The 26,737-nt window shown below is 46.2% G+C and overlaps 1 long non-coding RNA gene across 1 annotated transcript; it reads right to left on the bottom strand.

Annotated features, from left to right (window-relative positions):
• Positions 1 to 999: 999 nt before the first annotated feature.
• LOC120872654 lies at positions 1,000 to 14,676 on the bottom strand. The gene is made up of 3 exons (XR_005723303.1): positions 14,520 to 14,676; positions 8,285 to 8,287; positions 1,000 to 1,011 (listed from the first exon to the last, which is right to left on the bottom strand). It is a non-coding gene; the product is annotated as an uncharacterized LOC120872654 (long non-coding RNA).
• Between the last annotated feature and the right edge of the window lie 12,061 nt (positions 14,677 to 26,737).

Genomic DNA, 26,737 nt, shown 5'->3' with positions numbered 1-26,737 from the left:
CCTTGACTAGATGGATCTTAGTCAGCAAAGTAATGTCTCTGCTTTTGAATATACTATATAGGTTGGTCATAACTTTTCTTCCAAGGAGTAAGCGTCTTTTAATTTCATGGCTGCAGTCACCATCTGCAGTGATTTTGGAACCCCAAAAAATAAAGTCTGACACTGTTTCCACTGTTTCAGTATCTATTTCCCATGAAGTGATGGGACCGGATGCCATGATCTTCGTTTTCTGAATGTTGAGCTTTAAGCCAACTTTTTCACTCTCCTCTTTCACTTTCATCAAGAGGCTTTTTCGTTCCTTTTCACTTTCTGCCATAAGGGTGGTGTCATCTGCATATCTGAGGTGATTGATATTTCTCCCGGCAACCTTGATTCCAGCTTGTGTTTCTTTCAGTCCAGCGTTACTCATGATGTGCTCTGCATAGAAGTTAAATAAGCAGGGTGACAATATACAGCCTTGACGTACTCCTTTTCCTATTTGGAACCAGTCTGTTGTTCCATGCCCAGTTCTAACTGTTGCTTCCTGGGCTGCATACAGATTTCTCAAGAGGCAGGTCAGGTGGTCTGTTATTCCCATCTCTTTCAGAATTTTCCACAGTTGATTGTGATCCACACAGTCAAAGGCTTTGGCATAGTCAATAAAGCAGAATTAGATGCTTTTCTGGAACTCTCTTGCTTTTTCCATGATCCAGTGAATGTTGGCAATTTGATCTCTGTTTCCTCTGCCTTTTCTAAAACCAGCTGGAACATCAGGGAGTTCAAGGTTCACGTATTGCTGAAGCCTGGTTTGGAGAATTTTGAGCATTACTTTACTAGCGTGTGAGATGAGTGCAATTGTGTGGTAGTTTGAACATTCTTTGGCATTGCCTTTCTTTGGGATTGGAATGAAAACTGACCTTTTCCAGTCCTGTGGCCACTGCTGAGTTTTCTAAATTTGCTGGCATATTGAGTGCAGCACTTTCATGGCATCATCTTTCAGGATTTGAAACAGCTCCACTGGAATTCCATCACCTCCACTAGCTTTATTCGTAGTGATGCTTTCAAAGGCCCACCTGACTTCACTTTCTAAGATGTCTGGCTCTAGATTAGTGATCACATCATCGTGATTACCTGGGTCGTGAAAATCTTTTTTGTACAGTTCTTCTGTGTATTCTTGCCTCCTCTTCTTAATATCTTCTGTTTCTGTTAGGTCCATACCATTTCTGTCCTTTATCGAGCCCATCTTTGCATGAATTGTTCCCTTGGTCTCTCTAATTTTCTTGAAGAGATCTCTAGTCTTTCCCAATCTGTTGTTTTCCTCAATTTCTTTGCATTGATCGCTAAAGAAGGCTTTCTTATCTCTTCTTGCTATTTTTTGGAACTCTGCATTCAGATGCTTATATCTTTCCTTTTCTCCTTTGCTTTCACCTCTCTTCTTTTCACAGCTATTTGTAAGGCCTCCCCAGACAGCCATTTTGCTTTTTTGCATTTCTTTTCCATGGGGATGGTCTTGATCCCTGTCTCCTATACAATGTCACCCACCTCATTCCATAGTTCATCAGGTACTCTATCTATCAGATCTAGGCCCTTAAATCTATTTCTCACTTCCACTGTATAATCATAAGGGATTTGATTTAGGTCATACCTGAATGGTCTAGCGGTTTTCCCCACTTTCTTCAATTTAAGTCTGAATTTGGTAATAAGGAGTTCATGATCTGAGCCACAGTCAGCTCCTGGTCTTGTTTTTGTTGACTGTATAGAGCTTCTCCATCTTTGGCTGCATAGAATATAATCAATCTGATTTCGGTGTTGACCATCTGGTGATGTCCATGTGTAGAGTCTTCTCTTGTGTTATTGGAAGAGTGTGTTTGCTATCACCAGTGCATTTTCTTGGCAAAACTCTATTAGCCTTTGCCCTGGTTCATTACACATTCCAAGGCCAAGTTTGCCTGTTACTCCAGGTGTTTCTTGACTTCCTACTTTTGCATTCCAGTCCCCTATAATGAAAAGGACATCTTTTTGGGATGTTGGATCTAAAAGGTCTTGTAGGTCTTCATTAAACCGTTCAACTTCAGCTTCTTCAGCGTTGCTGGTTGGGGCATAGACTTGGATAACTGTGATATTGAACGGTTTGCCTTGGAGACTAACAGAGATCATTCTGTCGTTTTTGAGATTGCATCCAAGTACTGCATTTTGGACTCTTTTGTTGACCATGATGGCTACTCCATTTCTTCCAAGGGATTCCTGCCCACAGTAGTAGATATAATGGTCATCTGAGTTAAATTCACCCATTCCAGTCCATTTTAGTTCACCGATTCCTAGAATGTAGACATTCACCCTTGCCATCTCTTGTTTGACCACTTCCAATTTGCCTTGATTCATGGACCTGACATTCCAGGTTCCTATGCAATATTGCTCTTTACAGCATTGGATCTTGCTTCTATCACCAGTCACATCCACAACTGGCTATTGGTTTTGCTTTGGCTCCATCCCTTCATTCTTTCTGAAGTTATTTCTCCACTGATCTCCAGTAGCATATTGGGCACCTACTGACCTGGGGAGTTCTCTTTTGGTATCCTATCATTTTGCCTTTTCATACTGTTCATGGGGTTTTCAAGGCAAGAATACTGAAGTGGCTTGCCATTCCCTCTCCAGTGGACCACGCTCTGTCAGACCTCTCCACCATGACCCGCCCATCTTGGGTTGCCCCACAGGCATGGCTTGGTTTCATTGAGTTAGACAAGGCTGTGGTCCTAGTGTGATTAGATTGACTAGTTTTCTGTGAGTATGGTTTCAGTGAGTCTGTCCTCTGATGCCCTCTTGCAACACCTACCATCTTACTTGGGTTTCTCTTACCTTGGGCGTGGGCTATTTCTTCACGGCTGTTCCAGCAAAGCACAGCCGCTGCTCCTTACCTTGGACGAGGGGTATCTCTTTACCGCCGCCATCCCTGACATCAAAAAGTTGGCTTAAAGCTCAACATTCAGAAAACAAAGATCATGGCATCCAGTCCCATCACTTCATGGGAAATAGATGGGGAAACAGTGGAAACAGTGTCAGACTTTATTTTTTTGGGCTCCAAAATCACTGCAGATGGTGACTGCAGCCATTATATTAAAAGACGCTTAGTCCTTGGAAGAAAAGTTATGACCAACCTAGATAGTATATTCAAAAGCAGAGACATTACTTTGCCGACTAAGGTCCGTCTAATCAAGGCTGTGGTTTTTCCTGTGGTCATATATGGATATGAGAGTTGGACTGTGAAGAAGTCTGAGTGCCGAAGAATTGATGCTTTTGAGCTGTGGTGTTGGAGAAGACTCTTGAGAGTCCCTAGGACTGCAAGGAGATCCAACCAGTCCATTCTGAAGGAGATCTGCCCTGGGATTTCTTTGGCAGGAATGATGTTAAAGCTGAAACTCTAGTACTTGGGCCACCTCATGCGAAGAGTTGACTCATTGGAAAAGACTCTGATGCTGGGAGGGATGGGGTCAGGTGGAGAAGGTGACAACTGAGAATGAGATGGCTGGATGGCATCACTGACTCGATGGACGTGAGTCTGAGTGAACTCCAGGCATTGGTGATGAACACAGAGGCTTGGCTTGCTGCTCATAGGGTCACAAAGAGTCAGACACGACTGAGTGACTGAACTGAACTGAGCTGAATTACTCTAGGGATAATTGTAAGACCTTGCATAGCCAAGGAACTTCTGCCTAATATCACTCCCACCAAACCTGTCAGTATTGGACCATTAACCCCTGTAGGGATTTTGATAGTGGGGCTATATGGTGTTAATATTGTTGAGGCGGTGGAACTGAGGTCCAGTCCTGCACTGCCTGGGGTAGCTCTGATGAGTTCTGTGATGGGGTGAAGGGAATAAATGGGTTCAGTGAGGCTGCCCCAATCATTGTTGGAGCCTGAGGCTCGCCCCTCAATCCATTTCCCGACTGCTGGTCAGGGCCCCAAAGGCTCCATTTCTATGGAACCTTGACCTGCAATCTCTCACCCAATGATATCCTTTCTGGCAACGAGGGCAAAGAGACCTAGGGAGATTAGCAGGCAAGGGTGGGGTGGGAGAATTCTGCGGAGCAAACACAGCCGGTGGGGGGGCAGCATTTGGTGGGTAAGAACCAGCTGTTCTTTGAAGGCAGGTATGGAAAATGTGTCCCTCTTGGCCACAGGAAAAACAAGTTCTGGACAAACTATTTCTGCCTTGGTTACTGGGGTTACTTTGCGCTTGGTTGTTCTTGTTTGTAAAAAAGGATGGGACTTCCTGCTGATAAGAATTCCCATTTATGGCTGCAGCTATGGCAACACCCTGCATCACTGATGGTCCTACATCTGCACACTGCCTGATGTAATCTATTAATTGGCCAGATTTTTTAATAGGACGTAAAATAGCCTGGCATGTAGAGTTAGCATTTTCAAATGCCAGTTGTTTTATCAATACTCCGGCTGCCTAAGAATTAGAAATCACTCTGTGGACAGCCTCTGTAAGCCATGAGACAAAGTCCTCATATGGCTCTTCAGGTTTTTGTTTGATATTTGAGACAGAAGAAGTTGATTCTTTCCCTTCAGGCTATAATCGCCAAGCCACAATGGCGCAGGCAGTTACTTGTTGTATAGTAAACTTGTCTAACTTCATCTGGTCTCTAAGTATTGCATAATCACCAATCAGCATACTTTTTACAATATATGTGGGGCCATATCTTTGGTTATCATCGGCTTGTTTTGGGGCAAGATCATCATATTCAGCCTTCCAAAGTACATATTGCCCTCCAGATAGACAAGCCTTAGTGACTGTCATCCAATCATAGGGTGACATCCATCTGTCTGCTAAGGCTTCTACCAACTGCATAGTATATGGTGCTGTAGGCCCATATGAAGAACATGCATGTTTTAGTTCTTTTACCATTTTAATTGGAATGGTTTCCCATTTGAAACCATCCACTATCATAGTCGTCAAATATTACAGGAAACCTTCCACTATCATAGTCGTCAAATATTACAGGAAAACAAGCTTCAACGTGGGGATCAAATTCATCTTTGGGGCTAGAAAGTACCCTTCTATGGGGAGTATCTAGTGGAGCTCCCTTGCCCCTATAAGGAGGAGGGGGCAAGGGAGAACCGGGGTGTCCCATGTCTCTTCTTTTGTACTCTGGAGACCTTTTAACTATTTGATGTTTAAATCTCACGGCTGATCTGATTGGGGACGTGTGTTTTAAATTCCTGGAAGTGGGTGGCCTAATAGAGGACGTTTGTCCTAAACTCCTGGGAGCAGAAGGTCTGATTGGGTAAGTTTCTCTTGGGCTCCTGGGAGACTATTTAAAAGAAGCCAGTCTTTGTCAAAATGGAGTTGAGGTATCTTTTCTTCTAAATCTTCCTCATCTGAGAACTGTTCTTGCCTCTCATCCTTATCCCTCACTTGTTCTTGGGCAGTCATTGCAGCTAGCATTTCATTTAACTGCCAATAGCTAGGTATAGCCTCTTTTTCCTCCTTTTCCTCTTTTATAGATACTCTTTTTTTCTTCACTTTCCTCTTTAAGATGTACTTTTTCAGATTCAGGGGCAGGGTCTAAAGCGTCCCTAATTATATTCCATAAGGAAAAGGCATCAGTAGGCACCTTTTCTGAGCCATGTTCAACAAGGTAAGTTTTTAGCTATTTCCCTACTCTCTCCAAGGTATCTAAGTTAACAGTGCCCTCTTCTGGAAACCAAGGACACTGTTGTTGTACAAATGAAGAAAAAAAAATGAAGGAATATTGGATTTCTTAACTTTAATTCCTCTTTTACTTAGCAACTGCAAGATTACTCCTATAAAAAGCTGTCTTTCTTTTGATTCACTGTTACCCATGTCAGAAAAATAAAGTTTTGTAAAGAAGATTCTGTGTCTGCCTTGTCAAGGTTTCTACCTTTGCCAAGGCGGGGGGGGGTTTCTTTTCAACCTGTCGGTTTCTTTCAACCCTTAAAACACTTCCCACTCTTTCTCACACTTCCTATATTATGCAGGGGGGTCTGTGACACCCTGAGTGGGGTCCTATCTGTCCCATCTTTCTGAGCACTTCTGAGATCTACCTTCGAATAGCCTGTTCCGGGTGCCACTTGCCGGGATCCAGCCCCGGTGAATCCAGGGTAATTTGAAACAGGAACAGAGTTGGCATCTAGAGGAAAATTGTTTAATTAAAGATATGGAGAGAGAATAGAATAGTGTAGTAGGAAAATTAGTGGAGAAAAGATGCTGAATAACTTGGTCTACCCGGAAAACCAATAAAACTCCCAGACAAGGGGTTTCCACCACCTACGTAGGCCACAGGTGTCTTCCCGGTCTCCTGGAGGAGCGGAGACACAAAGCGCCTCCCCATTCAGATCTTAGAAACCCAGGCAAAATTAGTAGGCCTGGCAAGCCTCCACACTCCAGATGGGAATTCAGCCAGAAAAGGAGAGTGAGAAAGAACGACATGGGGAAACCAGCCTTTCCAGTAACTGGTCCGTTTCTTTATTTTCCAGGGCCACCTTTATACTTTAAGTGATACATAGAGATAAATGGAAAATAAAAAGTCATGCAGGGTCACCAGTCCTGACCATTATTGAAACCACGCTTTCTTTCTGCGTTCCTTCCAATATACAAAGTTCTCCAGTGATTTATATCATCTTCGGGCCACGAGACCTGCTAACATTTTATGACACTTTCTGATGATGATTAGTCAACCAGAAAACTTATTTTCTCCAAAGGTGATTTTTCTTAAGTCAGGCACCACCCTCCGAAGGCACCAGATAAAGTTGCATTCCTACAGGGCAAAGGTGCAGTGAGCTATAATCAAGAAAAGAATTTACTTAGCCTAAGTTCTAACGTGATTAATATCAAGGTTAATACTTATTTCTCCTATATAATAGTTATATCAATTACTGTGTATAACAGACAAGGGATATGAAGGCTTAGCAGCAAATATTGGCTCAACAATGAAACCCTCCACCAGTATAATTTCTAGCTAACTCGCTAATACTATACTAATAATCTTTTAACTTCCCAAAGAATCTGTATTTAGAAAGTTTATGGCATCTCGTGCCTCTCACGGTTGGGAGGCTGTGAACAATCACATGGGGCTGGACAAACCTGTAAGGGAGGCTAGAGAGCCATCAGAGGAGTTTTTGGACTGCAACACTCTTGTTACACACATGAGATTTATTAACTGGAACTCTAAGTTAGCTCCTTTTCAGAGAGAGGTGGTGGGGGATAGCCCCCCATAATGTCAGAAGTGTAGGTGAAAGCATAATTCAGTAAGGTAGGCAGATTCTGGTTATGGGGATAGATGCTTGAGAAAGTCCTGGGGGACCCCTGGGGCCTGATCCCGCCTTTGCGTATGTCAGGCTTCCTTCCTCATGACCTTTGCCATGGGCGAGATTCCTCATGCTGGCTCCTGGCACTTCTTGAGTTGCATCAAGGGTGTCAAGGACCCTTTCAAGGCTCAAGAGGGAAGGTGAGATTTCTCTCAAGATGCTGCAGCAGAAAAGGGCTTCATCTTGCGATGAGGGGAGAATCTCCTGGTTTTTCTCAAGTTGTGGCATGAAACTTGGGGTTCTGCTGGAGTTACGAAGGGGAACTCAGGGACCCACTCATGTTGCCGAGGAAAGGCCAGTCTCCATGCGAGTTGTGAGGGGTTTCTCAGGATTCCTCTCCAGTCAGTGCCGGGGTCCAGGTCCTCATCTGAAGTTGAGGCCTGAACCTCAGAATGCCTCTCTGGTGCTGACATGGATCTCAGGGTTCCGATGGAGTTTCAACAGGGAGTCAGGCCTCGTCTTGTGTGGAGACATGCAAGTCTGCTTTCCTCTCGAGATGTAAAAGTATTGTCAGGCTTCCTAACGAATTGACATAGGGATCTGTGGCTTTCTCTCGAGGTGCCACAGGGCTGTCACACCTGCCATCGTGTTTTGAGTTGATACTCGATGTGACAGTCTAGTCAGTGCAGAGGAATCAGGTGTATCTGGAGTGGATTGGGACATCGGATCTATTGGAATTGTGGCACGACCTCTGGAGTACCTCTCAAGTTTCAAGTTGAGACTGCCTCCTCTTGAGGTGCAACGAAAATGCCAGGATTCCTTTTCTGACAAAGCAGGGAAATGGACCCTCATCTCTAGATGAGAAGGGAAAAACGTGGCTCTTCTTAAGTTGTAGCATGCCACTCGGTGTTCCTCTTGAGTGGAGACGTGTATGTTGGGGAACTTCTTGAGTTGCATCAAGGGTGTCAAGGACCCTTTCGAGGTTCAAGAGGGAAGGTGGAATTTCTCTCAAGACGTCACAGCGGAAAACTGCCTCATCTCGCATGGAGGGGAGAATCTCCTGGTTTTTCTCGAGTTGCAGCAGGAAACTTGGGGTTCCTCTCGAGTTACAACAGGGACCTCAGGGACCTGCTCATGTTGCCTCAGGAAAGTCAAGTCTCCTTGCGAGTTGTGAGGGGCCTCTCGGGATTCCTCCCCAGGGCCTAGGTCCTCATCTGAAATTGAGGCCAGAACCTCAGGGTTGCTCACCAGGGCTGACATGGATCTTGGGGCTCCTATGGAGTTTCAAGAGGGGTGTCAGGCCTCATCTAGGGTGAAGACACGGAAGTCTGCTTCCCTCTTGAGCTGTTAAATTAGGATCAGACTTCCTGACACTTTTCCTGACCTTTTCCAAAGTCCCAGACCCCATCCAGGCCTCGTTCCACCCCATTCTGTGCTAGGTCAGCCATGTATTGAATCTTACCTTTCAGAAGTTCCAGGTCACAAGTTCCATGTGATACCAGCCACAGGTTGAAAGCATGTAGGTGTTATAGGCTGACAGACCAAGATGAGAGATTGACCCCACTCTGCAGATGGATAGACTAGGGAAATCCTGAGGGGCATATGGCTTGTCAAGAGCCACATCACAGATGAGAAGAAGAGGCCTGTCTGAAAAGCTGTGTCCTCAGAGCTCAGGCCCTGGCTTCACCCAGGCCTGACAAAGCTGTGGGGTGAGGAGTGTGGATGTCACTGTGCCTGCACATGGCCCAAGGGGGTGGGTGAACAGACAGAAACCCAGAGGTTCGCTTGGGGAGCTTTGTGTAAGGGATCTCGGCAATGAACCCAGGAAATGACGTCACTTCCTGGCAACAGAACCCAACAGAACCCGGAGACCGGATCTCCAGACCTCACAGCGGAGAGGAGTCCCAGGAAGTTGGCGGCAGCCAAGATGTTTTCCTGTTTGCCCCTTCCCAGAGGCGGGGTCCTCAGGAGAGCTCACCGGCAGAGTGTGTGGGAATGCAGTCGGTTCTGCCTCAGGACCCACCCACCCAGAAAGGCCACTGGCCCTTTGCCCAAAGGAACAGAAAGGTAACACAGGAGCTCAAGCCCAGGCCAGGTCCCCTCTCCCATCCCACCTGGCTAACCCTGAGTCCTTTCCCTGTGTGTGGATGCGGGTTTCCTGGGGTATCTCTGCCTCAAGCAAGCCCCTGTGGATGTGGCTGAGATGTCTGTGGGCTGGGTGTGTCCACACCCAAGGGGAGAGCAGGCTGGGCGGAATGGGGAGAGTCCAAGCAGCACCAGCTGCCCAGGGAGACCCTACAGCCTCGGGGGCATCTCCTTCATCCAGGGTGGGTACCTGCGCAGACACGTTTCTGCTGGCAGCAGGATTTTGAGCGGGTAGAAGCAGCCACCATACTGGTCAGACCCTGCTCAGGAAACTCCAGGTAGGGCTAGCTGACGATCAGTATCATTTCTGATCTTCCCCGTCATGTGGCCGATGAGGAGGGTACCCCGTTCACCTCCCCAAAGGAGGCGTCAGATCACCACCCCCCTGCCCATGAGGCCCAGTGCAGGCTCCAGGTGAGCGTGCCCATGGAGGGGTCAGCCCAACTGGGAATGAAGAGGAAGCGGGGAAGGCCTGCTCTGCACACACCACCCAGGACACACCCGGCTGCCCAGTCTCAGGCTGCCATGGAGCTCAGCACACCCAGCTTTGACCCTGAGCCCCGAGAACCCCTGCCTCTGAGGCAGCAGGAGGACCTGGAGACCAGCACGGCAGAGCACACAGGTGAGGAGGCTGGGGCTGTGCAAATGAGTGTGTGCAGAGGGGATACTGAGCTACACAAGGAGGAGTCCCACCGAGTTCAGTCTGGGCCTGGAACAAAGGCTGGCCTCACACCACCCATCTTTCACACTGCAGTCAGAGTGCATCCTATGCTGGATATTCTTTACAATTCTCTGGGAAGCTTTCTGTCCCCGTATACACACATCAAAATGCTGGTGATGGGTAACCTTCTCTTCTCTCACAGCTCTAGCACTGGCCTCTCATTACAACCAGACTCCACTTCCAAGTCCTGTCCCTACTGCAGTGGGTGCTACAGGTATAGGACCCAGGGATCCACTGAGGGGAGATCAAGACCTGGGACTTCCCTTCCCAAAGACACCTGGCCAGCTGGGTACTGGCCAGCACACTGGGCATATTGGACCTCTGTGCCTACAGGACCCACAGCCACAGGCACTGGTGTCGCACCCCCTCAATGAGAACATCCACCTCCACCTGCACCTGTACCAGCTCGGGCTGTGGCAGGAGAACCCGAGTCAAGGGATGAGTCACCACCTCTGCAGGGAGAGCTTGCAGTGGCTCGTGACCAAGACCCAGATGCCCACGATGACTGACCCACCCCTGCAGGGAGAACAGGCCCTGCTCTGGACAGAGACCCGGAGCCCTTTCTGGAAACACCTCGTCCAGGGGAGCAGTTGGCTCTGCAGCCTCCGTCCCTGCCTGCTTCCTGTGGATGCCATCAACTCGCTGCCCACCCAGGGCAGATTGAGTGCCTTTACTCTGAGCTTATTTGCATCTGGTTGTGTGTAGCTTTCTTGTGATGTTTTAATTTTTTATGGCTTTATGTATTTATTTCTGTTAAGTTTTTCTTAATAAATTTTACCTTAATTGATGCAATTTGGGAATATTAAGGCCTCCACAATGCTGTGTAACCATCAACAATGTCTGCATTCGCACCTTCTCATTCTATTCCCCCACTTCCCAGCAAAGCCTGGATTCATGTCAAGCACTCCCCATTCCTCCCTCCCCCACCTGACAACATTTAGTCATCTTTTTTCTCCATTTCTTCCCATTCATTGGGTGTCCACAATCAATGCCAATCACTGAAATGATAGAAAAATGGACTTTTTTCCTGACAGAAAGGGAAAGTTATAGGCGCTTGGTCTTGTTAGACTCTTTGCAGTCCCATGGTTTTTACAGTCCATGGCTATACCTAGGCCAGAATACTGGAGTGGGTAACTTCTCCATTCACCAGGGGACTTTTCTGACTCTCCACATATGGTAAGACTAAACTTGAGAATTCTTGTTTTTATTTTATTTGAAGTAGCCTTTGGGTAACTGAAAGGACAGTGTAAGTACTTTCAGGATGTCATCTGCAAAATGAAGCCCCTTCAGCAAATGTGGTCCAAACCTCCAGGGAGGCATTGCTGTTGTAAATGTGACATCTCAGCCAGAAGGGAGATGCGGAGCTCTTCCTATTCCACAAACAAACTCACAGAAGAAGCCAAAAGAGAGAGCTGGAAAATGAACAACACCAATGACCAAAAAGCTTTCCTCGTTGGACAAAGCTAGAGAAAACCCAACATCCTATGGCCCAAAAACCCTCTTGGAAATGAATGTTCAGCAAGGAAGAGAAGAAACATGTGAGGGTGGACAGACCATGCCCATGGCCAGTGTAGTTTCGAGACGACCTGATCTCTCAGATGAAGACACATGCCAGTGCAAACCCTTTGCAGACAACAGCAATGGTCATCACTGTGTAAGTGTTCAGTCTAGTGTCAACACACCCCAGGAACCAAAAGAGGGAGCAGACCTGGGTCTTTTCCTCTGCCACACATCCCACCCTCAGGAAGGCAACTCAGGTGCTTTCAGGACCTGCCTGCCTGTCTGGCTCAGCCATGATCTGTGACCACCTCCACGGTAGACTCCACCTTCTCTATGCATCATGAACCTGCACACAGTGGGCCTACAGGACCTCAAGAATCTCGCCCCATCCCCACTAGAGCCAGAAGCCTCCCCTGCCATCCAAACGCCTGTGGAGTCACTTTGGCCCAAGCCCTAGTTCTGGGCCCCTGGAGCCTTCCTCAGCCTTTACAGTGTGAATAATCAGGTCCTTTATACACAGATTCTCAGCTGTCAGATCTGAGCTTTGGATGCACAGTCAGCTCTGTTCCTCCCATGGCAGCCAGGTGGGCCGCCACGCAGGCAAAGGAGCACATGAGCTGAGTTTCAAGGGAAACTCACTGAAAGGACAGCAGTGGATACAACTTGTTGCAAACTGAGGGAGGGCCCCTGCACGTCTCAGAAAAGGCCTCTGGTGTGCAAGTGTGGAAGAGGGCCTCGATGGCTCAAAGGAACAAGAGATACTCAGGGCCAAAGGCTCTTGGCCTCTCCTTTAGCAGCTCCAGTGGTAGCCTGTGATCACTGGACAGCCAATGTGGTCACTGGACAGCCAATGTGGTCACATGAGCATGACTCAAATTTCCTCGGAAAGCAAGAGAAAGGGAGCAGGGTGTGGGAGGACCCGGAGTTTGTAGTGGGGTGGATGAAGGGAGGTGCCATTCCTTTCTTCAGTGCAAACTGATTTTGTAAGTCTCCAAGCTGCCAGACGGCAGTTACCAAGTCAGGTCCCCACAGCACCCAGTGTGGGCTTGGTGCCTTAGCCCCTGTCACACGGACAAGCTTCACCATGTGGCCTCCCTGAGTTCTAAAGCAGGAACTGTGGGGTTTGTCTGGGTACTCACTTCCTTGTTATAGCTGAGTTACCCCCTTCTTAGAGCCCCAGTTTTGTCCTCTGGAATAAGGACATCGATTGCTACATTAGCAAGTTGCTACCATAAAATTGTGAAGACTTTTTAGGGTAATCCTACATTTAGTAGCTGGTCCTAAGAGATATTGGGCTTCCCTGATACCTCAGCAGGTGCATTGTAGGAGAGCCCAGTTTGATTCCTGGGTCAGGAAATCCTGATCTGCTGCAGAAGGGTCAGGCTACCCAGTCCAATATTCTTGGGCCTCTTTGTGGCTCAGCTGGTAAAGAATCTGCCTGCATGTGGAGACCTGGGTTCAACCCCTGGTTTTGGAAGATCCCCTGGAGAAGGGAAAGGCTGCCCACTCCAGTATTCTTGCCTGCAGAATTCCATGGATCCTATAGTCTATGGGGTTTCAAAGAGTCAGACACAACAAAAGGACTTGTCCCTTCACTTTCAAGAGATATCCCCTGAATCCATATTAGACTGGAGTCTCCCAGTGCCATCTTGAGTTTCTTCCCTGAAACCAGCCAAAACCCACACACTTGCATTTACAGGGTCTCCACTTAGCCCACTGGACAGAAAAACCAGCATGGTTCCACATGCTCACAGATAAGCATGAGGACTCACAGGCAGACGGCTTTCCCCGTCTCAGGTGGAGCTTACAGACCACAGCAGGATCCAGCGCTCTCAAAACCTAGGCTCAGCAGCACCCTCATTCTCAAGCCAGTGCCTCTGCCCTGAAGGGAGCAGAAAGGTCACCAATCACCCCAGGCTGAACTCACTCTCCTCCTTTGGCCTTGGAATGAAAATTGACATTTTCCAGTCCTGTGGACGCTGCTGAGTTTTCCAAATTTGCTGGCATAACGAATGCAGCACTTTCCCAGCATCATCTTTCAGGATTTGATATAGTTCCACTGGAAATCCATAACCTCCACTAGTTTCTTCGTAGTAATGCTAAGGCCCACTTGACTTCACATTCCAGGATGTCTGATAACAGGTGAGTGATCACACCATCGTGATTATCTGGGTCGTGAAGATCTTTCTGTAGAGTTCTGTGAATTCTTGCCACTTCTTAATATCTTCTGCTTCTGTTAGGTCCATACCGTTTCTATCTTTATCGAGCCCATCTTTGCATGAAGTGATCCCTTGGTATCTCTAATTTTCTTGGCGAGATCTCTAGTCTTTTCCACTCTTTTGGTTTCCTCTATTTCTTTGCATTGTTCACTCCTGAAGGCTTTCTTATCTCTCCTTGCTATTCTTCGGAACGATGCGTTCAGATGCTTATAGCTTTCCTTTTCTCCTTTGCTTTTCTCTTCTCTTCTGTTCACAGCTATTTGTAAGGCCTCCTCAGACATCCATTTTGCTTTCTTGCATTTCTTTTTCTTGGGGATGGTCTTGATCCCTGTTCCTGTACAATATCACGAACCTCCGTCCATAGGTCATCAGGCACTCTCAGATCTAATCCGTTAAATCTATTTCTCACTTCCACTGTATAATCATCCGGGATTTCATTTAGGTCATACCTGAATTGTCTAGTGGTTTTTCCTACTTTCTTCAATTTAAGTCTAAATTTAGCAGTAAGAAGTTCATGACCTGAGCCAGTCAGCTCCCTGTCTTGATTTTGCACACTGTATGGAGCTTCTCCACATTTGGCTGCAAAGAATATAATCAGGCTAATTTCAGTGTTGACCATCTGATGATGTCCATGTGTAGAGTCTTCTCTTGTGTTGTTGGAAGAGGGTGTTTGCTATGACCTGCTGGGGGCCAGCGTGAGGAATCCCGCCCGTGACAAGATCATGAAGAAGGAAGCCTGCCAAACGCAAGGACGTGATCAAGCTTCAGGGGTTCCCCCTGGAATTTCCTGAGCATGTACGCCCAAAACCAAAAATCTACCGGCCTTTGTACTCTGCTTTTCCATTCTTCTGATATTCTCTGGAAAAAGTCAACTCAGGGCTTTAGTCTTCTGCATTTGAAAGGGATGTTTCAGTTAAACCCCCTCTGATAACTCTCTAACTTGCCTAACAGGTTCCCCCGGACCTCTTACAGCTTGTGAATTGCTTACAGCCATGACATTTTATTCCTTAAATTAAAAAATATTTTAAAGTCCTAGAAGCTGTAATTTTCTGCACCCAAGAAGCTAGATCTAGTTCCTCTGGGGCCCCTAGCTTAAGAAGTCAAGGTTTTTGTGTCTGATAATAAGGTAAAAGCAAAAGCTGTGCTATTCTTTGGCCTTTATTAATTTGCACAGTTTTAGCAGATGGCGAGATCAAAACTTTAATTTTTCCAGTATAATCAGAATCTACACCAGACACCACCGAAAGTTTTTGAAAAGAAAGCGAGCTACGCCCTAGCACAAGTCTTACAATGTCCTCAGGCAGTGGGCTAGCCACTCCCATTGGAATCTGAGCAACCGGCACATCAAGGGTTAATATTGTTGCCGTGGTGGAGTTGAGGTATAGTCCTGAGCTGCTGCTGCTGCTAAATCCTGAGGTTAATTGGTGCGGCTTTTTGTCTATTTAGCAGGACATTGCCAGCAAAAATGTTCTATTTGGCCTCAAGAGAAATATTTTGGATTTTTAAAATCCTTCCTATTACAATTATTTTTCTTTCTTTTTCTCTTTTTCTCTTCCTTTTCTTTTCTTTTCTCTTCCTTTTCTCTTCTTTTCTCTCTTCCCCCCCCCCCTTGGGTGAGGCCTCACCCTGAGGGGATTTTCTGCAAGGAGCAGGCTCTGTTTTAAAAGCTCTTTTGCTCAAAAATATTCTCCCTATCCTTTTCAACCTTAAACAATGTTCTGGGAGGCTTTGGATGTAAAGTGGGGAATTCTTAAGCCCTGGAGAGGCGCAAGCAGAGGTTGCAGTGGTCTCCTTAAATAAGATATTTTTTTTAAAGGTTAGGTTTGTGTAGATGGGGAGGGGACTCACCAGGGTGCTCAGCCGCTGCATCCTGTAAGCACTCTCCTTCCTCGGGAGGAAGAGTACAGTCTCCCTCGTTTTCTTTGCCAATGGAAGAAAATATGATCTGCATAGAAGGTGGAGACCCACTACCATCCACTGCTATAGCCTTTCCCATAGGCTAATTAACTAACAGCCTCATGACAGAGGTCCAGAACATTTCTAATCATATTCTACAGAGCAAAAGCATTTACAAGCCCATGCAAAGTATAATAAGTTTTTTTGCTGTTTTCCTAGCTTCACCCAAGTATCTAAATCCCTTTTCTGGAAACCGAGGACATTGCTCTTGTAACATTAGCCTTTTTATCTTTCATTTATCTTTTGTTTAACAGTTACAAAATTACTTCTTTAAAGAGTTGTCATTCTTTGACTCATTGTTACCCGTGTCAGAAAATTAAGATTTATAGAAAAGTCTGCCTTGACAAAAAGGTTTTACCTTAGCCAAGGGGAGTTTTTAACCCAAAGAAAGCAGGTTTCTTTCAACCTCTAGAGAACCAGGTTTCTCTTAAAACCTTCAATATTTCCCACTCCTACTCACCCTGTCTATCCTACAAGGGGGTCCGCAGCACCCTGAGTGGGGTCCTATCCATCCCGAACACTCAACACTGGGGGAACAAAAGGGCTTATGACAGTTGTTCTGAGCAATAGGGCTGATGACCCTACTTGCTCCATACTAGGGGAACAACAGGGCTGATGACCCTAGTTGTTCAGAGCAATAGAGCTGATGACTCTACTTGTTCCAAGGGGGTGGCAATAGGGCTGATGACCCTAATTGCTCGGGGAACCTACTTTCGAATAGCCTGTTCTGGGTGCCACTTGGCGAGGTCCAGCCTTGGTGGATCCAGGGAATTCGAAGTGGGGACGGCGTTGGCTAGGAGAAACTTATTTATTAATTAATATAAGATTAGATTAAGAATTAATAGTATAGTAGGAAAATTAAGTGGAGAAAAGATTCTGAATAACTTGGTTTACGTGGAAAGCCAATAAAGTTCCAGACAAAGAGCTTGCACCATCTACGTTAGACCACTGGCGTCCATTTGAATATCGGAGAGTGCCCTGCCTTGGGCTCTCTCTCTTACGGATCTTAGAAGCTGGGACAAGTAAGTAGACATGGTGAGCCTCCATGCCCTAGATGGGAATTCAGCCTGAAATTAGAGTAAAGAGGAGACACGGAAGAAACCAGTCCAGCGACTGGCTCTGGCCCCTATTGTCTAGAAAGGCTTTTTATACCTTTTAGATTGTACATAGAGATCAATGGATAATACAAAATTATGCAGTGTTAGCAGTCCAGACTCTTATCAAAACCAGGTTTTTTTCTCTGCATGCCTAATTATATACACAAGTCTTAGGTGATTTACATCATCTTCTGGCCAAAAAGGGCCAATTAACATTTTACAGCCTTTTTTCTGATAAGGGTTTGTCAACCAGAAGACTTATTTTTGTTGATCTTCCCAAAGTCTGGTGCACTCTCAGAAAGCACTAAATAAAGTTACATTCTTACATAGCAAGGACACAAGAGGAGTGCAGTGATATATAACAAAAGAAAAGTAATTAACTCAAAAGTCTAGTGTTGCTAACATCAAAACTGCTATATATCTTTTTCCATATCCCGTTTACATTGATTAATATCCTCCCAGGTGCCTAAAAGATAAAGAATATGGAGGCCTGGCAGCAGTCATTGAGTCAACAGTGAAAATCCTCTACCAATATAATTTTTAACTTTTTAGAAAAGGATCTGTATCTTTAAGATGCTTTTAAGCTTTGTGCCTCTCATGGTTAGTGGCTGTAAGCAATTCACAAGCTGTAAGAGGTCCGGGGGAACCTGTTAGGCAAGTTAGAGAGTTATCAGAGGGGGTTTAACTGAAACATCCCTTTCAAATGCAGAAGACTAAAGCCCTGAGTTGACTTTTTCCAGAGAATATCAGAAGAGTGGAAAAGCAGAGTACAAAGGCCAGCAGATTTTGGTTTGGGGGGTACATGCTCAGGAAATTCCAGGGGGAACCCCTGAAGCTTGATCACGTCCTTGCGTTTGGCAGGCTTCCTTCCGCATGACCTTGTCACAGGCAGGATTCCTCATGCTGGCCCCTGGCAATGACCAGTGCATTCTCTTGGCAAAATTCTATTATTTACCCAGCTTCATTCTGTACTCCAAGGCCAAATTTGCCTATTATTCCAGGTGTTTCTTGACTTCCTACTTTTGCATTCCAGTCCTCTAGAATGAAAAGGACAACTTTATTGGGTGTTAGTTCAAAAAGGTCTTGAAAGTCTTCATAGATCCATTCAACGTTAACTTCTTCAGCGTTACAGGTTGGGGCATAGGCTTGCATTACCTGATATTGAGTGGTTTACCTTGGAAAGGAACAGAGATCATTCTGTCGTTTTTGAGAGGGCATCCAAGTACTGCCCTTTAGATTCTTTTGTTGACCATGGTGGCTACTCCATTTCTTCTAAGGGATTCCTGCCCTCAGAAGTAGATATAATGGTCACTTGAGTAAAATTCACCCATCCCAGTCCATTTTAGTTCGCTGATTCCTACAATGTCAATGTTCACTCTTGCCATCCCCTGTTTGACCACTTTCAATTTGCCTTGATTCATGAACCTAACATTCCAGGTTCCTATGCAATATTGCTCTTTACAGCATCGAACCTTGCTTGTTTCACCAGTCACATCCACAACAGGGTATTCTGTTTGCTTTGACTCCACCCCTTCAGTCTTTCTGGAGTTATTTCTCCACTGATCTCCAGTCACATATTGGGCACCTACTGACCTGGGGGGTTCTCTTTTGGTATCCTATCATTTTGCCTTTTCATACTGTTCATGGGGGTCTAAAGGCAAGAATACTGAAGTGGTTTGCCATTCCCTTCTCCAGTGGGCCACATTCTGTCAGCCCTCTCACTCATGACCCGTCTGCCTTGGGTGGCCTCTCATGGCATGGCCTCGTTTCATTGAGTTAGACAAGGCTGTGGTCCATGTGATCAGATTGGCTAGTTGTCTGTGATTATGGTCTCAGTGTGTGTGCCCTCTGATGCCATCTCACAACACCTACCATCTTACTTGGGTTTCTCTTACGTTGGTCGTGGAGTATCTATTCATGGCTGCTCTAGCAAAGTGCAGCCATTGCTCCTTACCTTGCATGAGGGGTATTGCAGCAGGGCCGCCCCTCCTGACCTTGAATGTGGAGAAGCTCCTCTCGGCCCTCCTGCACCCGCACACAACCTTTAGTAGTGTTGAAACTACAAATCTGTGTGCCAACCACAAGTAAAGCGAAGTCGCTCAGTCGTGTCCAAGTCTTTGTGACTCCATGGACTGTAGCCCACCAGGCTCCTCCATCCATGGAATTTTCTAGGCAAGAGTACTGGAGTGCATTGCCGTTTCCTTCTCCAAGAGATCTTCCCGTCCCAGGGATCAAACCAGGGTCCCACATTGCAGACAGACACTTTACCATCTGAGCCACCAGGGAATCAAGCTTTCACAAATCAAAAAGATAGTAAACTGAACATAAGAGATGACTTGCAAGTCATGTATCTGATAAGCAGTTCCTATGTAAAATAGACTAAGAACAAACAGCACTCAAGTCTCCAAGAGAAAACACACCACCCTTGTCCGATCCACCAACACCAACTCCAATCTAAACACTTTATCTCACTCTAACCTATCCCTAAAACCTAACCCTAAACTTACAATATCCATGTGCATTCAAAGGCATCCATCCATCCACAGGAGAGACAGAGAGAAAGAGAAAAAGGAAGACAGAGACTGATTTGCGAAAGGAAAAGAAAGACGTGTCTAGAGAGAGACACTGAACCAAAGAGAGGAAATGAGTAGATTTAAAAGACCTTTTCATAAATCTATCTGGAAGTTAAAAGCAATGACAGTGCCCATCCACCGCAGAAGTGGGAAAATGACCCAAGCTTGTGAGAGTAAAGGAGAAGAATGCAGGGAGCCATTATAGGTTCAGTCACCCACAGAAGCCAAGATGGGGCATTTGAACCAGAATCTCAATGGAGAAAGAGGACCAAAAAGATGGGTCCTCTTTAAAATAAAAGAAGGTGACCTTCCAGTCTCCCTATCAGTCCTCAATTGGGGGGGTCCCAAAATAGATAGGAAGGGGAGTACAGTCCAGTTGCCATAGGGATCTGTGGCTTTCTCTCGAGGTGCCACAGATCTGTCACATCTGCCATCGTGTTTTGAGTCGATCCTTAGGGTGACAGTCAAGTCAGTGTAGGGGAGTCAGTTTTATCTGGAGTGGATTGGGACATCGTGGTCTTTTGGAATTGTGACACGACCCCTGGAGTTCCTCTTGTGCTGGGAACCAGAACGGGAGATCCCAGCCATGACAAGGTCATGAGGAAGAGACTGATAAGCAAGGCTTCAGGACTCGAAGGATCCCCTAGACCTGCTCAATCATCTACCCCAAAACCAGAATCTGTCTGTCTTACTATTTTATGCCTTTCACCAACTCTTCTGACATTATCGGAGGGGCTATCACCAACCAACTTTCCCTGGAGAAAATCAACTTAGGCCTCTAGCTAGTAAGTCTCCTGGACATGAAAGGAATATTTCAAATCAAACCCCCCGTAGCATTCTAGCTTGCTTGGCATGTTTATCCAGACTCTTGCAGCTATGCATGTGATTATTAAACAGCATCCCAACCATGAGAGGCACAGGAAACCTAAAACAGCCTAAAACTACAGAGCCTTTCAAAGAGTTAAAAGCTATTAAAATAGTGCAGGTGTAGGATTTCATTGTTGAGCCAGTGCTTGCTGCTAAGTTCCTATATCTCTTATCCACTGTGCACCTGGGAGTGTATTAGTTAACATAGTTGGAATGTAAGAAAAACAAGTGTAGCCTTGAAATTAACCACATCAGACCTTTGAGCTAATTGACTCTTTCTTTGTTGTAACTCACTGCACCTTTGCTCTGTGAGAAATGTAACTCTGTTCAATACTTTCTGAGGATGACATAGATTAAAAATATAAAGAAAAAACATTATTAGGGAAAATAAGTTTTCTGATTGAGCAGCCTTTGTCAAAAGAGGGTCATAAAATGTCCACAGGCCTCCAAGGCCAGAAGATAATGTACACAGCATTCTTTATGGGAAAGGTATGCAGAAAAATCCTGGTTTTGATAAAGACAAAACAGATGTAATGTTTGGGCTGACTCTGTATGACTTTGCATCTTTCATTTCCCTCTATGTACAAGTCAAGTTATAAAAGTTCCTTTTGAAAATAAAGTTACGGGCCTCACTCACCAAAGCTTGGTTACCCCATGTCAATCATTCCCTCTCTCTCCCCTTCTCCCTCTCCTTCCCTCTCTTTTTCAGGCTGATCCCTTGGAGTACAGATGCTCTCTGTGTTCATTTTACTGCCTGGGCAGAGAATCAAGAAGGTCAAGGGGTGCTGTGGGTCTTCATTCCGGCTAGAAGGCACTCTGCATATTCACTCGGGCAAGAGGGCGCCTGCGGCCTCCGTGAACAGAGCAAGTCCCTTGTCTGGGATTTTATTGGCTTTCTTTGTAAACCATTGAATATCAACCTCTTTTTCTCCTCTATTTTCTTATCTGCAGAATTCTTTCTTTATCTCTCTCTAAATCTCTTTACCTATGCCGGCTCTCCTGAGGTTTACCCTGGATCCTGTGGGGGCTGGACCCCGGCATTCTCGAGTTTCAAGTTGATACCGCCGCCTCCTCTTGAGGTGCGATGGGAACACCGGGATTCCTTTCCTGATGAGCCAGGAAAATGGACCCTCATCTTGAAATGAGGAGGGGAAAACAGGGCTCTTCTTGAGTTGTGGCGGGATACTCGGTGTTCCTCTTGAGTGGAGATGGGTATGTCAGGGAACTTCTTGAGTTGCATCAAGAGTGTCAAGGACCCTTTTGAGGCTCACGAAGGAAGGTGGGATTTCTCTAGAGATGCCACAGCAGAAAAGGGCCTCTTCCCACTTTGAAGTGAGAATCTCCTGGTTTTTCTCGAGTTGCGGCAGGAAACTCGGGGTTCCTCTCAAGTTATGATGGGGACCTCAGGGACCCGCTCATGTTGCCTCAGGAAAGTCAAGTCTCCATGCGAGTTGCGAGGGGCATCTTGGGATTCCTCTTCAGTTGGTGCAGGGACCTAGGTCCTCATCTCGAGTTGAGGCCGGAACCTCAGGGTTCCTCTTCAGTGCTGTTGTGCATCTTAGGGTTCCTATGGAGTTTCAACAGGGGAGTCATGCCTCGTCTCGTGTGGAGACATGCAAGTCCGCTTTCCTCTCGAGCTGTAAAAGTAGTGTCAGGCTTCTTGTCGAGTTGACATAGGGATCTGTGGCTCTCTCTCGAGGTGCCACAGGGCTGTCACACATGCCATCGTGTTTGAGTCTATACTCGGGGTGACAGTCGAGTCAGTGCAGGGGATTCAGGTTTATCTGAAGGGGACTGGGACATCGCGGTCTTTTTGAATTGTGGCACGACCCCTGGAGTTCCTCTCATGCCGGGAGCCAGTACAGGAGATCCCAGCCATGACAAGGTCATGTGGAAGAGACCTGATAAGCAAGCCTTCGGGACTTGAGGGACCTCCTAGACCTGCTCGAGCATGTACCCCCAAACCAGAATCTGTCTGTCTTACTATTTTATGCCTTTCACCAACTCTTCTGACATTATCGGAGGGGCTATCACCAACCAACTTTCCCTGGAGAAAATCAACTTAGGCCTCTAGCTAGTAAGTCTCCTGGACATGAAAGGAATATTTCAAATCAAACCCCCCGTAGCATTCTAGCTTGCTTGGCATGTTTATCCAGACTCTTGCAGCTATGCATGTGATTATTAAACAGCATCCCAACCATGAGAGGCACGGGAAACCTAAAACAGCCTAAAACTACAGAGCCTTTCAAAGAGTTAAAAGCTATTAAAATAGTGCAGGTGTAGGATTTCATTGTTGAGCCAGTGCTTGCTGCTAAGTTCCTATATCTCTTATCCACTGTGCACCTGGGAGTGTATTAGTTAACATAGTTGGAATGTAAGAAAAACAAGTGTAGCCTTGAAATTAACCACATCAGACCTTTGAGCTAATTGACTTTCTTTGTTGTAACTCACTGCACCTTTGCTCCTTGGGAACTGTAACTCTGTTTAATACTTTCTGAGGATGACATAGATTAAAAATATAAAGAAAAAAACATTATTAGGGAAAATAAGTTTTCTGATTGAGCAGCCTTTGTCAAAAGAGGGTCATAAAATGTCCACAGGCCTCCAAGGCCAGAAGATAATGTACACAGCATTCTTTATGGGAAAGGTATGCAGAAAAATCCTGGTTTTGATAAAGACAAAACAGATGTAATGTTTGGGCTGACTCTGTATGACTTTGCATCTTTCATTTCCCTCTATGTACAAGTCAAGTTATAAAAGTTCCTTTTGAAAATAAAGTTACAGGCCTCACTCACTGAAGCTTGGTCACCACCTGTCAATCACTGTCTCTCTCTCCCTTTCTCCCTCTCCCTCCCTCTCTTTTTCAGGCTGATCCCTTGGAGTACAGATGCTCTCTGCATTCACTTTCCTGCCTGGGCTTCTAAACCCGATTGAGAAGGTGCTGTGGGTCTTCATTCCAGCTAGAAGGCGCTGCGCATATTCACTCAGGCAAGAGGGCACCTGCAGCCTCCGTGAACAGAGCAAGTCCCTTGTCTGTGACCCTATTATTGGCTTATTGTGTAAACCAAGGAATATCAACCTCTATTGCTCCTCTATTTTCTTATCTGCAACATTCTTTCTTTATCTCTCTCTAAATCTCTTCGACTACACTGGCTCTCCTGAGGGTTCCCCTGGATCCTGCGGGGCTGGACCCCAGGACTCTTGAGTTTCAAGTTGAGACCGCTTCCTCTTGAGGTGCGACGGGAACGCTGGGATCCCTTTCCCGAAGAGGGAGGGATATGGACGCTCATCTCAAGATGAGGAGGGAAAAACAAGGCTCTTCTTGAGTTGTGGTGGCACACTCGGTGTTCCTCTCGAGTGGAGATGGGTATGTCAGGGAACTCCTTGAGTTACATCAAGGGTGTCAAGGACCCTTTTGAGGTTCAAGAGGGAAGGTGTTATTTCCCTTGAGATGCTACAGTGGAAAAGGGCCTCAACTCACGTTGAAGGGAGAATCACCAGGTTTTTCTCAAGTTGAGGCCAGAAATTCGGGGATCCTCTTGAGTTACGATGGGGATCACAGTGACCCACTCGTGTTGCCTCAAGAAAGTCAACTCTCCATGTGAGTTGTGAGGGGCAGTTAGGGATACCTCTCCAATCAGGAAGGGGCCAGGGTCCTCATCTCGAGTTGACGTCAGAACCTCATGTTTCCTCTCCAGTGCTGACATGGATCTCAGAGTTCCTATGGACTTTCAAAAGGAGAGTCAGCCCTCGTCTTGTGTGGAGACATGCAAGTCTGCTTTCCTCTCGAGCTGTAAAAGTAGTGTCAGGATTCCTGTCGAGTTGACATAGGGATCTGTGGCTTTCTCTCAAGGTTCCACAGGGTTTTCACACCTCCCATCGTGTTTTGAGTTGATATTCGTGGTGACAGTCGAGTCAGTGCGGGGAAATCAGGTTTTTCTGGAGTAGATTGGGACGTCGGGGTCTTTTGGAATTGTGGCACAACCCCTGGAGTTCCTCTCGAGTTTCACGTTGAGACCGTCTCTGCTTGAGGTGCGACGGGAACACCGGGATTCCTTTCCCAATGAAGCATCTCGAGATGAGGAGGGAAAAACGGGGCTCTTCTTGAGTTGTGGCAGGACACTCTGTGTTCCTCTCGAGTGGAGACGGTTATGTCAGGGAACTTCTTGAATTGCAACAAGGGAATCAAGGACCCTTTCAAGGCTCAAGAGGAAAGGTAAGATTTCTCTTGAGATGCCACAGCGAAAAAGGGCCTCATCTCACTTGGAGGGAAGAATCTCCTGCTTTTTCTCAATTTGTGGCTGAAAATCTGGGGTTCCTCTCGAGTTACAATGGTGACCTCAGAGACCCGCTTGTGTTTCCTCAGGAAAGTGAAGTCTCCATGTGAGTTGCGAGGGGCCTCTCAGGATTCTTCTCCAGTTGGTGCCGGGGCCTAGGTCCTCATGTGGAGTTAGGCCAGAACCTCAGGGTTCCTCTCCAGTGCTGACGTGGATCAAGGGGTTCCTATGGGAGTTTCAGCAGGGGAGTCGGGCCTTGTCTCGTGTGGAGACATGCAAGTCTGCTATCCTCTCGAGCTGTAAAAGTAGTGTCAGGGGTCCTGTCGAGTTGACATAGGGATCAGTGGCTTTCTCTCAAGGTGCCACAGGGTTGTCACACCTGCCGTCTTGTTTTGAGTCAATACTCGGGGTGACAGTCGAGTCAGTGCAGGGCAATCAGGTGTATCTGGAGTGTATTGGGACATCGGGGTCTTTTTGAATTGTGGCACGACTCTTGGAGTTCCTCTCAATTTTCAAGTTGAGGCCGCCTTCTCTTGGGTTGCAATGGGAACACCGGGATTCCTTTCCCGACAAAGCAGGGAAAGGGACCCTCATCTCGAAATGAGGAGGGAAAAGCGGGGCTCTTCTTGGGTTATGGCAGGACATTCGGTGTTCCTCTCGAGTGGAGACAGGTATGTTGGGGAACTTCTTGAGTTGCATCAAGGGTGTCAAGAACCATTTCGAGGCTGAAGAGGGAAGGTGGGATTTCCCTCAACATGCCACAATGGAAATGGGCCTCATTGCACATTGAGGGGATAATCTCGTGGTTTTTCTTGAGTTGTGGCATGAAACTTGGGGTTCCTCTTGAGTTACGATGGGTACCTGAGGGACCCACTTGTGTTGCCTCAGGGAAGTTAAGTATCCATGTGAGTTGTGACGGGCCTCTCTGGGTTCCTCTCCAGTCTGTGCCGGGGCCTAGGTTCTCATCTGGAGTTGAGGCCAGAACCTCAGGGTTCCTCTCCAGTGCTGACATGGATCTCGGGGTTCCTATGTGCCAGGGTCCAGCCTCCGCATGATCCATGTGTACCCTCAGGAGAGACGGCGTCGCTGAAGATATTTAGAGAGAGATAAAGAAAGAATGTTACAGATAAAAAATAGAGGAGGGAAAGAGGCTGATATTCCTTGGTTTACACAGAAAGCCAATAATGCCCCAAGACAAGGTTCAATTAAGCAGCAGGCACCCTCCTGGTCTCCCGAGGAAGTGAAGACTCAGATGCCTTTCCATTCAGATCTTAGAAACCCAGGCAGTAAAGTGAACGCAGAAAGCCTCTGTGCCTCAAGGAATCAGCATGAAAAACAGAGTAAGAGAGAGAAAGAAAGAAAGAAAGACATGGGGTGACCAAGCTTCAGTGAGCATGGTCCATAACTTTATTTCAAAAAGAACTTTTATGCCTTGACTTGTACATAGAGGGAAATGAAAGATGCAGTCATACAGAGTCAGCCCAAACATTACATCTGTTTTGTCTTTATCAAAACCAGGATTTTTCTGCATACCTTTCCCATAAAGAATGCTGTGTACATTATCTTCTGGCCCTGGAGGCCTGTGGACATTTTATAACCCTCTTTTGATAAAGACTGCTCAACCAGAAATCTTATTTTCCCTGGAAATGTTTTTTCTTCATATTTTTAATCTATGTCAGCCTCAGAAAGTATTAAACAGAGTTATATTTCTCACCTTGCTAAGGTGCAGTGAGTTACAACAAAGAAAGAACCAATTGGCTCAAAGGTCTGATATGGTTAATTCCAAGGCTATTGCTTGTTTTTCTTCAATTCCAACTACATTAACTATTGCACTCCCAGGTGTACAGTGGATAAGAGATACGGGAACATAGCAGCAAGCATTGGCTCAACAATGAAATCCCTCACCAGCACTACTCTAATAGCTTTTAACTCTTTGAAAGGCTCTATATTTTTAGAATGTTTTAGGCTTCCCGTGCCTCTCACAGTTGGGAGGCTGTGAATAATCACATGTGTAGTGGTAAGAATCTGGATAAACGTGTCAGGCAAGCTAGAACGCCAACAGAAGTGGTTTCAGTTGAAATATTCCTTCCAGGTCCAGGAGACTTATTAGCTAGAGCCCTAAGTAGAT

Source organism: Oryx dammah, unplaced genomic scaffold, assembly GCF_014754425.2.
Source record: "Oryx dammah isolate SB20612 unplaced genomic scaffold, SCBI_Odam_1.1 HiC_scaffold_13, whole genome shotgun sequence".
In the NCBI taxonomy this organism is placed as follows: domain Eukaryota; kingdom Metazoa; phylum Chordata; class Mammalia; order Artiodactyla; family Bovidae; genus Oryx; species Oryx dammah.
This window is presented reverse-complemented; position numbering and strand designations above follow the sequence as displayed.